The sequence below is a fragment of the Anas platyrhynchos genome, chromosome 3 (assembly GCF_047663525.1).
Source record: "Anas platyrhynchos isolate ZD024472 breed Pekin duck chromosome 3, IASCAAS_PekinDuck_T2T, whole genome shotgun sequence".
NCBI lineage: Eukaryota > Metazoa > Chordata > Aves > Anseriformes > Anatidae > Anas > Anas platyrhynchos.
The window spans coordinates 22786735-22795738 of record NC_092589.1 but is presented as its reverse complement, the minus strand read 5'-3'; the positions used below and the strand labels follow the sequence as shown (position 1 = coordinate 22795738).

General features: G+C 34.8%; 1 long non-coding RNA gene across 2 annotated transcripts; it reads right to left on the bottom strand.

Moving 5' to 3' along the window:
- Positions 1–2233: 2233 nt before the first annotated feature.
- LOC106015843 (uncharacterized) lies at positions 2234–4341 on the bottom strand. 2 transcript variants are annotated; one of them, XR_005264654.2, is made up of 3 exons: positions 3982–4341; positions 3721–3847; positions 2234–3159 (listed from the first exon to the last, which is right to left on the bottom strand). It is a non-coding gene; the product is annotated as an uncharacterized lncRNA (long non-coding RNA). The 2 variants fall into 2 exon arrangements; XR_001188152.5 differs by having other exon boundaries at positions 2234–3613; positions 3982–4339.
- Between the last annotated feature and the right edge of the window lie 4663 nt (positions 4342–9004).

Below are 9004 nucleotides of genomic sequence, written 5' to 3'. Positions count from 1 at the left end.
TCCAGGCTGATGTTATCCAGTTTTATTTCACCTGTTGCAAACATTATCTGGTGCAGAAAAACAAGATTTACAGGGATTTGTTGGTTCAGTTTATATATATATATATATATATAAATATATATATTTTTTTTTTTTGGTTGGTTGGTTTCTCTTTGTTTGTTCAGTAATTTTATATAGAGTATTTACAGTTTTGCTTCCAACCTTTATGTTTCAATGTGTGCAATTCATTACTAAACTTTTCATATCTGATTATTATAATATGAATACTCCTTAAATTGTGATAGCTATTATTAATGATATGTCAATGAGATGCATTTTTGTGCCCTATGGTAGATCTGTAGAACACTTTGAAAACTTGCTGCATCAACTTTATATTTAATCGGTCAAATTCCTCCTTGTTCTAAGTAATATCTCAGACTGGGAGGAATGAGTAGAGAATTTTCATCTTATTTTTTTTCCCCTAATTTCTGACAAAAATATGTAATTTATTTGCACTACAAATGAAATTCAAATAAAAGAAAGGCCAGCCCCATTGAGATATTATTCTGTTATTTTATCACTTTGTTGCTTTACATCTAATTCACACATGAAAAATTATTAAATTATGGTGAAGCAAATCTCTCTATGTCAATGCATATTTTGTGGAAAAGATTTACTTCACTCACTTCTTTTTTTTTTTTTTTTTAATTAATTAATTTAATATTGTAATAAAGCTGTCACTATTCAACACAGACTAAAGTGTAAGCTGTTTCAACAAATTACTAGTCTCCTCATTATGGAATTATAAATCGATTAACATAACAAAAACAATTAATAGACCCAAAATAAAATGTTGAATTCATGACTAATGGTTGAATCATAGTTCAAACATCATGAATCTGGTTCTGAATCTCTATGTTTAACTCTCATGAAAGCTTCAGAAGAAGACTAACAGTTTTGTAAAACTGGATGATATTTCTTCCGTTTGAATTAATTCGTAGCAATGACAATTTTGTTTACTTTCAGAAATATGCATTGCATTTTTTTGATAAATCCTTTAGAATTTATGTGTTGCTCTCATAGCTTCACACTCCTAAATTCTGTTAAACATAAATCAAAATTCTGAACAATACTTCTCAAAAGTCCCACATTGTCCATCAATTCCCATATCTATTTCTGGTGTATTCTGACTGCTGTGCTTCTGAGTTTGCTGGCATGTAAAATCATGTTATTGTACTTATTACATTATTACAAAAATGATTCAATGATAAATCCTGATCATACTAACATATTTTTTCACTTTTTTTTTTTTTTTTTGATAATTTTCTCTTTGAGGCACACAGCTCCAGAGTACAAAAGTACATGTATTTCAGTTATCTTCAGCTATTTTTTCATTTGTTTCTCTTCAACCTTCACTTTTGTATTATATCCACACTTAATTTTATTCAGCTTCACAAGGAAACCCCCTAGAAGTTTTTTAAGAACCTGACAAGCAAAAACCTGTTACTTATCCAGCACAATTATAAAATGCATATGACTGTATACAGAACATTATCCTAATTTTAACTATTGCTGTTATCAAGACTTTTCACTGGTACAGAAAAGGTTCTTCCTGCAAGCATGAGAAACTGAAATGCCTCGGTATATGCATGCAATGAAAGAACATCAGGTGGCCAAACTTAAGCATCTCTGAAGGATGATTTCCGCAAGGGTGTTCTGGAGGACAGCTCAAACAACACCCAGGATTCCTTTTTTGCAAATGTTAACCTATACATTTTACAAAACTGAACCTCTAAATTTTGTGACTAAAGGTCATTTTTTTAAATACATGTTATCTAAAATTAACACATTGTTCTTTATTAATATCTTAGGAATACTTAAAATTTTGTTTTCAACTATGTTTTTCATCCTACTACATTTAAGATAGATATATTATGAAGATATGGTCACAGCAATTATATAGAAATGGAAAATAACACTTCCAGAGTAATACCATATACCTATTCATAAACTTCCATAAGGTAAAAAATAATCATATTAACAAGCCTTGTAGACACAGGTCTCGGATTCAAGTCTGCAACTATATGACCTTACATCAAACCACTGAACCTATCATGACTTTTCAAATTCTGTGCACATCCAGAAACGTTGTCATCTCTGTTTTAAAAATAATTTAATCAAATTTGTATAGTGCTGCATGCAGATGTTAGTATATTAATTCTTCCTAAGTCTTCCAAAATGTAATAAGATTTTGAAGAGATTTTTGTATTAGTTTTAGTCTACCAGTTTAATTAACACTGTCAGTTTAAATAATGCACTTCTGTCTACAAATCAGCCCTTAGTTTTCACATTCATGGTAATGATAATGATACTTATTCACCTCTCTGATCTTCAGATGTAACATGCAGATATAACATGGAGGTCTTTTCCAACCTTGATGATTCTATTAATCTGTTAAGAAAAGGATGGACTTGGTGCCCAGGGACATGGTTTAGTGGGTGACAGTAGGGGGATGGCTGTACCAGATGATCTTGGAGGTCTTTTCCAACCTTAATGATTTTATAATTCTATACTGTTGAAATACCCAAACACTTCACTTGTTAGTATCTTGGTACTAACATGCAGGCTACAGAAAAACGTACCCAGAGAAAAATTCACCTATTTTAATATAAACCTCAGACAAGGGAAAATCCAAAATGTGGTTGCCTCAGAGAGACTTTCAATCAAAATTTCACTTGAGGTAAAAGACTGAATCTTGTCTGTTAACTGAAAGTTTGGGTGTAGACTAAACACAAAAACAAGGACTGGCATTTGATGGGAGAAAAGACAGAGTATTAGATACTTATTTCTCCCTTTGAGCAGGGACTCAAAAATTATCCATAAGTTTTTTTAATTATTTTTGTTGTTGTTTTGGAAAACTTAACATGAGAAAAGTTAATACATGCTACACTGGAATGAGAGCTCTTCTACTATAGATTTTTAGATGCACTTTCTTCTTATGAGTGAAGAGCTTTGGGTAAAGGACAACGCTGCTCTTAATGGAGATTCAGCAAGTACTCCCAGCCAGCACTTCAGAAATCTTGAACACTTGAATAACAGCTCTGTTTTGCTGTTCCAGTTTTATTAATTTTCACTTTCCTTCTTCTTTTTACTGTACTTACTCCAATTCACCATTCCAATCTAAATACAAACAAAAACAACAACAACAAAAACAACAGCAAAACAAGCAAACAAACCCAACTTAACAATTAAAGCAACTTTCATTAGCATCTTAAAATTAGTGTATTTGAGGGAATTACATTAAATTGCTCTGAGGTGCTACTTAACCTGCACTGGTCAGTGTGCAAAAAGCTTACTACTTTGTCATACATCTTCAAAACTGCTTTAGAAAGTAATGTTCTCAAAAGGAGCCTAAATAACCTTAAGGGAGAATTGATTCATATGTGACTTCAATTCTCTCTGCTCATACATTTGAAAGAGTGAAATCTAGATCTAGATGTATATTTAAGACCCAAATGCCAACTGTGGCTGCATTTCAGACTTGCTGCATGACCTTCAGCAAATCATTTAATCTGTTGGTGCTGCAGGTTCCCCAGCTGCAAAATGGAAGTAACTCTTACTTCCTGTTGAGAATCTATGAGAATGGAAAATGATGCATAAGAGTTAAAATATTCTTGCAAGATAAAAAGAATAACTCTAAGTGGAATGTACATGAATCTGTTTCTTACCCATTGGACTTACATTGGCATTTACAGAGTTATTCCTGGTTTACCACATCATAAACAAGTCAGAGTCACGCTCAGCTAAACATGTGTTGACATAATTAGCATACCACAAGAAAAGCAAGAGTTGTAAAGCTCAGGCTGACCTATAAGTAAAGATAGGAACATTTTAGCAAAATAAGAAAAATGTACTTGAAAATGTTAAGCTTGATGGTTTAATGTCAGTCCAAATTAAATTAATTCCTAGGAAATATATTTTGGATAAATATCAAATAAATACCTTTAGATGGAAAGTTTGAAATAGGGCTTAGTTGAACATCATTAATGGTGTGGCTTCTCTCAACATTGATTAAGCTCATTGGCTGTGAGCAAGAAGTTTGCCCAGCAAGTGATTTTTTTTTTTTTTTCAAGCAGGTCTTGTTTGAAAGGGATAATTGTGCCCAGCAGATCTTGTTTCTAATGCTTCTTATATATAGTGAAATACTGTAATTTAACAGCTTGCTGGGGGAACAAGAATTTGTTCCAGTTCCTGATTTAAATGTTTATGCTAATTGCTATTTATTGGCTCAGATGCAAATGATAGGTTGGCCAAAGTGAAATTTTATGACGAGCAAACTCCCCCCTTTTGTGCAAATTGAAAAAGTGAAACAAGAAGAGGATGAAATGAGCCGAAGATGGTCTTAATGGCTGCTTTTTAATGGGGAAGATAAAATTAAGACTGATTTACGTGGCCAACTCCCCTGTTTTCTCTTATCAGCTCATTTGGCAGGAAAAATGGAAAAGTAATTGTTCCTCTTTCAATGTGGGCCTCAAACCATTATTTATTGGCTGAAATTAATCGCTGTTTATCCTTCATTCACGTGGAAACCGCTCTATCAGCATTATGAACCCCAGCAACTCAACTAGTCCCTTGCAATTTAGCCAACAGCAAGCACAGATCCTGATGAGCCGTGCCTTAATTTTCTGGGCTGTGGGAGTTAATGAAGACTCCTTTCTTAGGTGGACATATTTGTATTTCTACAACATTAATAACAAAGGCCCACACTTTCTCTTCTTCAGCATGTAAACTTTTTTTTTTCCTTTGGTCTTTAATAGAGAAAAAATAAGACTATTCTTAAAGCTGAACAGGGATGAAAGACTGAAAAATGGTATTTCCTCTTACAGAGCAGCTCCTTTTGAGCTGAAGAATGTGTAAGGCAGCTCTCTGACCCTTTCAGAATATGTCTTCTGTTATGGAATGTGTAGTACCATTACAATGGTTTACCTCTGAAGAGTATTTTTATTTATCCTTTTCCCCTTAGGTCTTATTTCCATTGTATACACCTTTCAGACTGGTACATTCACAATCCTGGCTGCCCATGCATTTAATGCCAAAAGGAGGCTATGCATCTGGGACAGACACAGCTGTATCTTATATAATTCTGCCGAAGGGGACCAACTGGTGCTGGCAACATGCACTTCAGACAAGTCTTTTCCCACTTCTTTCTTGAGATGATGCAAAGTATCACCTAGCTCTCATTTCCACATAGCCAGGAGGAGAATTAAATTCTTGCTTTTTTTTTTTTTTCTTTTTTTTTTCTTATCTTTTTTTTTTTTTCCCCCAGACCCAGAATGCCCTTGGAAATGAGATGCTTGATTTCACTAGCAGTAGCAGCTGCTGGCTTAAAAATATCATCAATAAGCAGATACAGTTTACATCATAATCGAATGAAAAGAGGATTGTTAAGCAGAGATCACAGAAACTGTCAAACTGGTTCAGGCCTAAGTGCACCTAGTCTATTGCTGTGTCTATGACAGTGGCCAGTGGATAGGGTAAGTAAGAAAGTGTGAAGCGATCTCGTTTTCTCCTTTTGACTGAGGGCCAGTTTGATTTCTAATTGTTCAAGACAGGCTAAAACCCTGAAGCATGAGGTTTAAAAGGTTTAAGACTGGCAAAAACAGCAACGAATGAGAAACGTGCTTCTGCTAAACATTGTTTGTGTACACCACTGTTCAGGAGCATACATGTCCTTAAATATATCCATATTTGAAAACTGTCCTCTATATTTCCAGGGGACCAAAAGAATGTGTTAAAAATGAGCAAGTGCTATGTAAAGCAATGTGTGCAGCAATTTAGGCTTTAGTGATCTGTTATGTAATAATAAATATTTGTGTTGTCTATTTTCATTAATTTTATGAGAGAGATCACCGGACCCACTCTCTCATATTTACCATGGCAAATCAATAGACATCTTTCCACTGATATATATATGTTTTGGATATGGTTCAAGATGTGCACATTACCACTTAAGAAGGAGTAGAGGTAGTGAATTTATCTCAGATTTGTAAACCCATTAATGAATTTCCACACCTGGGTTATGGCTTAAATTAGGATTCTATGCAATGGAAAAGGAAGGGATTCCCATGCTTTTGGACATGATCCAGCAGAAAATACTTGTGCACATATACTGCTTAACCCCAAACAGGTTGGGAATATTGATCTTGCAACAGGTTACATAATACAGCAAAGGCACAGTTTTTGGCCAAAATTTGAAGTGGAAGGGAAATAGTATTTGTCAGAATGAGCTTACAAAGCACACCTCCTAAGCCTGGTTTATTCTTCATTCGTGCCAGCTTGATGTTCATCATCACATGTACCAAGAGAAGAAAATAAACTGTACACAAATGCAACTTTGGAAATATTCCATTTGGGTTCTATGCTCTCACTGGCACAAATGAGAAGGTTTTTATGTTTTGTTGCTTGTCTAAACTATGGCCTTGATCCTGCTTTCAGTTAATTTGGTGGGAGCTTTGCCATTAACTTCAACAAAAGCAAGTTTAGGCCCCAAAGCCGTAGACTGTGGCTGTGTTACAGATCACCTCTGCTTATTGGAACACACTTCTTTTTTTTTTTTTTTTTTTTTTTTTTTCTAATTAAAGACAAGCCTGAGTCCTGGAGCTAATTCTGATTACATTTTGGACCAGATGTCTGAACTTGATTGCCAAAATGGGACACATAATCTTGTACATAAAAGCTTCATTGAAAGTTTGAATTTCAGTGATATTGACCATTCAGTGAAAGCCAATACATACAATATTATGTTCCTGTGTGTGGTGTACCTGTGCTTTCTGTCCTGAGTGCAGGTTTATGTGTCCTATTTCACCTATTAAGTTGAATCCAAGTTCCTGAGAAAAGCTAGAAAGATACTTCTGGACCTGGTTCAAATTCAGTTTTGAAGATAAGAACTATTTCTAAGTCACAGGATTATCAGACCATAAATTTAAATATTTCCAGAGGCAGATTCTTTCATATCTATTATATCCCAGTTTTCTTCATTAAAGATGAGTTAGTTTATCTTACTTTTTAGAAACACTGTATATTTGTTTTGTGTTGTCATGGAGTTCAGCATGCATGGAGAATTTCAGTGAAAAGGAAAGGCTGATCTTTCATTTTCCAGTAGACTTAAAATTACATGTAGTCATCAGTATCAAGACGAGTTCTTGACTGCTAATAATCATTCTTGTCAGTGCAGGAATGTGCACTTCTACTCTGTCAACCAAAGTAATGTGGATTTAACATGAAAGATATGGAAAACAATAGATGTGTTTAACTTTACTTCAATTTTGTCAGCTTTTCAGCTATGTCATTAAGTTCAACAAAGTTGAAGTTAGCTGAAGACTCAGAATCTTTTCAGTGGTAAAAAGCTTTTTTATATTATTTTTATGATTACAATGTTAAAATGATATAAGATTGCTCCTACACATTTAAGATTATTCTCATTAGTTTTCATAATTATTAGAGTTCACTTAAGTAATGTATAGGTGGACCTTTAATATAGCCATACCAATAATTGAATCCTCTTTGGCCTTGCTGACCATAGTGCTTTCCACCTAAATTTCGTAACTGATACTGAATACACTGTGAAGTCACAGCTCTTTGGAGATGCAGAAGCCTTGAAGGGATCTGGAATTGTGCTCCATTTTATTTCATTTGTATTCTACAGAGGCACTAGGTACTTAAGGACCACAACATGGTTATTTGCAGGTTAAAATATTGCATGGAAGAGTTCACACCAAAATATAGTCTTGGTAGAAAAAGATATTTCTGAGACAATGCAAGGTTTTCAAATGGAAAACTACCCCAGGAAAGTAAACCACTGCTACTGCTGTGGATGCCTCCTACTGATGCTTCAGATAGGAGCTCTGCTCCAGATTGCTGACATTTGCCTATACAGGGAATACACCTGGATGGATAATGCACCCATATACATTTAACCAGAAATGTTTATGCTATCATTTTTTGATCTAAGATAACACACTCAGAGAAGTGTCTCATTGTATAACTCCTAAGCAACCAAACATAACTTATATGTGAATGAATGTAACCTCTCAACAGATGTTCTGATTCTTGTGTATCTATGACCTGGAAAATTCTCCAGACTCTGTTTTCCTCTCTTGATGGATCCAAGTCCCAAGTAACATTTCTGTCTCCTCAGGAGTCTGGGGACCAATACCCTGTAGCATTGTACCTTGTACTGTAATTCAACCTATACAAAAGGAGTGCAAAACACTACAGGCTCCATTTTGATATTTTCTTCAGTGTAGATCTATCAGTTCATACCACCAGAGATGATGACCCTATATTCAAATTTGGCAGTTTTTAATCTTACTTTGTGCTGGAGAAATAGATGTAGAGTTGACAGTAATGGAAAAAAAATAATAAAAAAGATAAAAAGTACTTTGTGTGTATTTGATGGTGAAATCATTTCATTTCTCTACTCCTCAAAACAAGTGCAATAATATGTTCCTAACAGGAATTTTGGGAAAGCTATGTCTTTCTGCTGAATTGCTAATTCATTTGAGAATAGCAACCTGTCTTGTCTTTGCTAGGATTTTATCAACTGTTTATCTCCAGCTAATGGACTGAAGTTGAATCCACCTTTTTCCCTTAACACAATAGAGGCCTTAGGGAGGGAGGAACCAATTGAATTTTCACATATCTCTACCTTCTTGGTTTCTGAAAGCAAAGCTATCCTAGCTGGGCTTACTGAGACATAGACAGACTCAGTGTAAAGTAAGATGGAGGACATTGCTGCTGAAATCTTTTCATTGCAATAGGCAGGTTTAGTGCTGGGAACTCACCACACACACTGCACAGCCTGGTACTCTCTGAGCTGTACTGAAAGCTGGGGTTAGCAACACCCAACTGCTTTTGATGGATATTGCCTGTGGCTCTCTCATTCCAGGTACGCATCAGTCTGCTGTTTACCTTGCAGGACCATTCATCTTTAAGAAATCAAGGTATTCTGGATCACAAATTAAAT